Here is a 7957-nt window from a genome sequence, read left to right as displayed (position 1 = left end):
TGCTGGATTTCAATTCTATTCATATTATGTTGAATGCTACGACATTTTCTCTAAAACTTTAACTATAAATCAACTGAGTTCTGAGAAGTATTTCATGCAAACATGTTTCTTTTGTCTCTAGCAAAGATTTAAACTCTAATTTTAGTTGTAATATTTCGGTTTTCTGCGACGGAAGTGCGTATGTTCCCGTCTTCTGGCTATATACTCTAATACATAACTTAAACGAAAGAATAATAAACTGGTGTGTTTATTTTAATGACCTACACTGTGAGTTCCTTTGCCCTAGGTGTAGGGGGGCACTCGGCAAGAACTGGAAACAAAATTGAAGAACATAACAATAATAATAATAAGAAGAAGAAGAGGAAGAAGAAGAAGAAGAGGAAGAAGAAGAAGAAGAGGAAGAAGAAGAAGAAAAAGAAGAAGAGGAAGAAGAAGAAGAAGAAGAAAACCCGTTTTCTTTTTTTTCCATACAACATATGCCGACTTATACCAGGGGCTACCAAAACGAACATTGAAGGTACAGCACAGAAGGATGAGACTAGCTGGATGCTGTATCAGACATACCAATGAAATTTTTAACAAACTAGTGCTCTGGCAACCAAAGAAAGGAAGAATCAGGAAAGGAAAGAAGAAGATGGCCTATATCGACAACTTGCTGTAGGATACTGGTATGGAAGGGGTTACAGGAGCTGATGACCAGTATGGAAGATCGAGATGAATGGGGAAAGCGTGTGGAAACAGTCTTGGGGCGTCCTATGGGACGACCTAGAGAGATAGAATGCCCTTATCAGATGGGTATACAAAGTGACACCCCAGTGTCACTTTGATGACATGCACTGCTAACGTTTCCCTAAAAGAAATGGAGAAGCTTTCAAAATACAAAGACCTGGAAATAGAGGTAACTCGAATGTGGAATCTAAAAACAGAAATAATTCCTATCATAGTAGGCGCCTTAGGTAAGATAAAAAATATTCAGACAAATACATAACAAAAACACCAGGACTTACAAGTATATATATATAACATACAGAAAATTGCACTACTGAGCACTGCACATATCATACGCAAAACACTTTCAACACTATAAGAGCATGACAGCAAACCACAACACATACCCAAGACACACAGAGCTGCGCTTGGTAGTGAAGTGAAAGCACGCTATAAAAATAAAACTACTGAATAATAATAATAATAATAATAATAATAATAATAATAATAATAACGATTTCAAATCTTGGCATAAGGCTAATAATTTCGGGGAAGAAGATAAATCGATTACATGGACGCCAGTGATCAGTTGTTACTTATTTTATCGACTCCGAAATAATGAAAGACAAAGATGATTCTGGCGGCATTTAAACCCAGTAGGCAAAGTCAGAAGAAACGCCGCGAAACATTTTTTCCGGCGTAGCGACCAACTTGCCAGTTCTATTGAATGATTTAAGAAAGTAGAAAATAAACCCAAATTCAATTTTTTCCAATTTAACATAGGGGAGTTTTACCCCTCGATGTCCGAAATCTTGATTCAAAAGTCACTTGAAATTGTGAAGGCAAATGTTACCATAAGAAACACTGATATAGATATAATTATGAACGCAAGGAAGTCATAACTTTTTCATGACAATTTCTATTGGATAAAAAAGAATGGGGATGAGTCAATGGGGAGCTATTATGGTGCAGAGAAAGCCGAACTTGTAAGCCTCTATATCCTAGATATCCTTAGAAAAGAAGTAAAAGAAGACATTATACAGCGGTGATGGCCTGTGAGTGGTATACAATAAAAACGGACACGATATGGATAGTTAAGAAAAAGTAAGAAAAACATTTAGTCAAATATGGCTAAGAACCACAATTAATACCAACCTTAAAGAAGTCAATTTTCTAGATATTAACATGAAAGTTAGCACAGTCAAATTTAAACTCTTCCACAATCCAAATGAGGAAGCCTTGTGCATAGGCATAGGCTCCAACCACCCGCCAGAAATCATTAATCAATTAGTCAGTAGCATTAGCTGGCGCGTCTCCAATCTATCCGCTGATAATGATACTTTTGAAAAAGCCTCTCCATACTATAATGCTGTATTAGAAACGTCCAACTTCAAGAATGATATAAATTACATTGAATCAAATGTAGATAGACCAAGAAAACACAGAAAATGAAAATCTTATGATTCAGCCCACATTATAGCATGAATTTAGCCACTAACATAGCTAAGAAATTCTTAAAATTAAAAGACAGTCACTTCCCACTTTCACACAAATACCATAAGATCTTCAATAGAAACGCTTTTAAAGTTAGCTGTAGTTGCCTCCCCAATATAAAGTCGATATCACTCAAACACAATAAAATGAAAACCACAAGGAATACCCTGGAAAAGCACTGCAACTGTAAATCTTCGAACCACTGCCCTCTAAATAATAGCTGTCTTGGAAAAAGAACTTATATGCAAGGCCAAACTCGTGGATCCCAACGAAGTAGCAAAGAAATATATCGGAATGATGTCTAACTCGTTCAAGGAAAGATACAAAGAATATCTGGCATCATACAGAGACAAAAACAAACGTTGTGCGACATTCCTATCCAATATTATATGGGTATTGAAAGAAGGGCGAGTAAGCAATGTCCATGGAGATAACATGGAGTATTATTGCTACAGCACGAAATTACAGGGGTCGGGGTACCAAATGTGAGCTTTATATTAATGAAAAGCTAAACATCACCTAGTCAAAAGATAACATTCTAAACATCAGGGATGAAAACCTCTCTGCATACACAAGCAATATTTTGCACTCCGTTATTTCAAAGAGGAGACATTGCCTTGCCAGCTCCGCCGATCCCACAGGGCTAGTTTCTTTCCTTGAACATTGAATATGTACGCCACACGAACTCAACAGATAGAATATACATGCAATCTGATAAACTCCCTCGGAACACAAACATACGAACTTTACACATATCCAGAATATAAAAAAATATAATACAAACTAATTATTCATCCAGCACAGTATTCCCCCAAACGTCAAACACAAGTGAGATAATCACTCACTAGGTGTCATCCAAGTGTAGCCTCCATTGATTTCTTGATTTCTTTACGAGAGTTTATTATGAATTCCCCAGAACTTTGGAGTTTTCATCCCAAATGGGGACGCACATCATTCCTCTATGTGATCGGTTTTAAGAATTGCTAAGAGATTAAGATATTATTATAACCGGAAACCAATAGCAGCCTTAATACAGATATATATATATATATAAATTTTTATATAAGGATAAGATCATTATTCAAAATACCGATCAGATCAAGAGGCCAGCATGGGAAGAAAGCCTTATAGGTAATAATTATTATTATTAATTATTATTATGGGTATTAATTATTATTAATATAATTAAGAGTATCTAAGACATACCACCATGCTAGAGATAGCAATCAAAATCTTGACCCTAAACGACTCCATATATTCATACAGCACAAGATGAAAAGACAAATAGATAAATAAACTCGCAAAAAAATATTGGATAATCTCAGATCCGGAATTTTGGCTTTGTATAAAACCATACTCTGCCTCCTCAATATATATATATATATATATATATATATATATATATATATATATATATATATATATATATATATATATATATAAAGAAAAAATAAATAGTATAATTATCTCCTTCTGCAGCACAACTAATTAGCGCTCTATTAGACCATCAGGCATAAAAAGTCAAGAAAAGAGAGAACCAATTTCAAAGTATCGGGATACTTCACAACATACATAGGTGCATTCATATATACATGATATAATATAAAAATATATAAATACATAAATATACTTGCGAGGTTGTATGTCAGTATTAAAATCATTGAGGATATTAAAATATGTAAATTGTGAAAGTAGAGCGGTAATCCAAATAAATGAAGTGATGGCATAAAATGATTTAACGAACAATGTTCAGCAGGTATAAAGTCTTACGGCCGTTTCGAGAAAATATAGGTTGGTATGGACGAGTTATTTCCAACCATAACTATCATCTACATTTCTCTCTTCAGAGTTAATCCGAGAGGATTTATGAAACAGTTATTTAAATCTTATTAAAGTTTTAAGCAACATTAGAAATTTAAGAATTTTAAAAATTCGTATGTTGTGTCGGAACATACTGTTTAGGTGGATGATATGATAAGCACTAAATTTATTTGCTTGCATAGATTTTGAAGCTATAGATAATTGTGTTTTAAGATGAATCCAAATGCATTAAGGTTGAATAGCTTAAACTCATATGAACTAATCATTTTTGGAAACAACATATGAAGTAGTTATATATATATACATATATATGTAAATAATAAAAAGCTTAGAATGGTATAATAATGCACTATAGAACAGAAAATGGACGATATACCTATTGTAACTTGGTTAACCAAGTTACAACAGGTATATAGTCCATTTTTTGTTCTATAGTGCATTGTTATACCATTCTAAACTTTTTATTCTTTACAAGCAATACACAATGCTTCAAGCGAACTACAATACTCTCTTATATATATATATATATATATATATATATATATAATTTATATAAAGGGCATTACCTGTGTAGTAATGCCTCACGCTTCGAGGGACTAAATAAGTCAAAAACTACAAAAAATAAGCAACATATTTACCGAAAGCGAGGGAATGCAGCTTTCAAAATTAATATTTTAAAAACATTTAACTTAACGGTAAACCACTGGTTTCTCAATCAATACAGAAAAACTGTGAAGTAACCTGCATCTTTTGTTCATCAGTACATGTATGGTCGAGATACATAAAAATAAACAAGAATCAACATACCACGATGTACCCAACACAGTACAATGACTTCTGTCCATAATTATATATCCGTGAAAGAGATTTGAATTTATCCGGTTGCATCTCAGTAACATGTGCTTATACAGAACAATATTCAGCACGGAATATATTCTAATTATTTATAATATAATACAGGATAAAATCTTTATAAGAATTTATCAAGTATTCAGAGTGAAAAAACCTCATAATGAAAAAAAATTCATCATTTTTTTTCATAAAAATATATAATTTATATAAAGGGCATTAACTGTGTAGTAATATGTTGCTTAATGATGATTTTTTTTCATTATGAGGTTTTTTTCACGCTGACTACTTGATAAATTCTTATAAAGATTTTATCCTATATTATATTATATATATATATATATATATATATATATATATATATACATATATATATATATATATATATATATATATATATATATATATATATATATATATATATATATAATAATAAGAGTATGAATGTTAGATTCATAACCTTATTACAGCGACCCTTCAGTTTTGGGAAGCCCTGTAAATGAACTCAGAAGGTTGTAACCAGGCCTTTCGCGAAACCCTTAAAGACAGGAACCTTTCAGCTCCCCCCTCGTATACACCTATTTATATGTGTGTGTGTAATTCTATGTACATATATACATGTATATATATATATATATATATATATATATATATATATATATATATATATATATATATATAATAATATTATTAGGGACAAAATCCAAAATTACAGGTAAAAAACTCAATTAAAATCAATTTATAAAAATTAAAATTAATAGTGGATTTTCATCGATGAGTTCTTGAAAATTGGTTATTTTCCCTAAAACTATATATATATATATATATATATATATATATATAAGCAATGTTAATTCTCTAAATGAAGTATTAACAGTAACTGCACGATAAAGTGTAGTATATTGCCACTTAAGTGTGGCTGACCCCTAGGGGTGGATGTTACTGTTGCTTTTAGCCCCAGGAGGACATCTCCTCCAGCTGGCTTATCGACACACGACTGTGTCCTGTTTGCCAAGGGAGTTATCCCTCTCACCACGACCAGCAGCACGAACGTATCCGGATTTCAGGGTTATTTCCCTTCTTCGGCGTTCGACAGCTGATGACCTTGGTGAGAGAGAAAAACCTGGCAAAATCTTATATCTTCTTTTCCAGTGACATTCTTCACTGATATTGAAAAGGTGAAAACAAGCAATGTTAATTCTCTAAATGAAGTATTAACAGTAACTGCACGATAAAGTGTAGTATATTGCCACTTAAGTGTGGCTGACCCCTAGGGGTGGATGTTACTGTTGCTTTTAGCCCCAGGAGGACATCTCCTCCAGCTGGCTTATCGACACACGACTGTGTCCTGTTTGCCAAGGGAGTTATCCCTCTCACCACGACCAGCAGCACGAACGTATCCGGATTTCAGGGTTATTTCCCTTCTTCGGCGTTCGACAGCTGATGACCTTGGTGAGAGAGAAAAACCTGGCAAAATCTTATATCTTCTTTTCCAGTGACATTCTTCACTGATATTGAAAAGGTGAAAACAAGCAATGTTAATTCTCTAAATGAAGTATTAACAGTAACTGCACGATAAAGTGTAGTATATTGCCACTTAAGTGTGGCTGACCCCTAGGGGTGGATGTTACTGTTGCTTTTAGCCCCAGGAGGACATCTCCTCCAGCTGGCTTATCGACACACGACTGTGTCCTGTTTGCCAAGGGAGTTATCCCTCTCACCACGACCAGCAGCACGAACGTATCCGGATTTCAGGGTTATTTCCCTTCTTCGGCGTTCGACAGCTGATGACCTTGGTGAGAGAGAAAAACCTGGCAAAATCTTATATCTTCTTTTCCAGTGACATTCTTCACTGATATTGAAAAGGTGAAAACAAGCAATGTTAATTCTCTAAATGAAGTATTAACAGTAACTGCACGATAAAGTGTAGTATATTGCCACTTAAGTGTGGCTGACCCCTAGGGGTGGATGTTACTGTTGCTTTTAGCCCCAGGAGGACATCTCCTCCAGCTGGCTTATCGACACACGACTGTGTCCTGTTTGCCAAGGGAGTTATCCCTCTCACCACGACCAGCAGCACGAACGTATATATATATATATGCATGCATGTATAAATATGCATACGCACACTCGCACACAGACACACAAACACATATACAGACTTACATATGTTTGCATACTTACATGTATATGCACACTAGTAAGTCATTATGGATATGCGGATGGTTTATATAAACCAAAAGATATAGATGTCTAGTGTTGTTTCAAGATATGCCAGCCATTTCATATCGTTTATACAAAGCAGTGCTGCTAAATACCCCATTGTACACTGGACTTTTCTTACGATTGACAAAGCTATTTTTTTTTTTTTTTTTTTTTTTTTTTTTTTTGTATTCTAAAAATAAATAAACGCATTGAAATATAAATTTGAAAACCTTACGTATTTAAACTCTAATATCATTCCAATATCTGTAAAATGACAACAGTGGGCGGTTGAGTAGCTTTTGTTATCACTAAAACTTATCAATGTTTAACAGCATTTTCAATGGAAAACACAAAAAGCAACCGTTATACTTCACACAAAATATGTTTAGTAATGAGTTGAGAGAGAAACGATAATAAGTTATTAATATTGCAAACAAACGCAATTATATATAATGGTTGAGTGAAGAAAGATGTTGGCTGCTTATTACGCTGAATACTTAAGCGGTTTGGTACTTAAAGGTTGGTGTATCTCATTACAATTAATTAATTAATATATAAGCGCATGAAGGCGGCGAGCTGGCAGAAATGTTAGCACGCCGGGCGAAATGCTTAGCGGTATTTCGTCTGCTGTTATGTTCTTAGAGCAAATTCCACCGAGGTCGACTTTGCCTTTCATCCTTTCAGGTCGATAAATTAAGTACGAGTTACGCACTGGGGTCTATGTAATCAACTTAATCCCTTTGTGTGTCCTTGTTTGTTCCTTCTATGTTTAGCCCCTTGTGGGCAATAAAGAAATAAGAAACGTTAGCACGCCGGGTGAAATGCTTAGCGGCATTTCGTCTGTCTTTACGTTCTGCGTTCAAATTCGGCAGAGGTCGAC

The sequence above is a fragment of the Octopus bimaculoides genome, chromosome 12, assembly GCF_046866305.1.
Source record: "Octopus bimaculoides isolate indiv1 chromosome 12, ASM4686630v1, whole genome shotgun sequence".
NCBI lineage: Eukaryota > Metazoa > Mollusca > Cephalopoda > Octopoda > Octopodidae > Octopus > Octopus bimaculoides.
Note: the sequence above shows the minus strand (reverse complement) of the source record.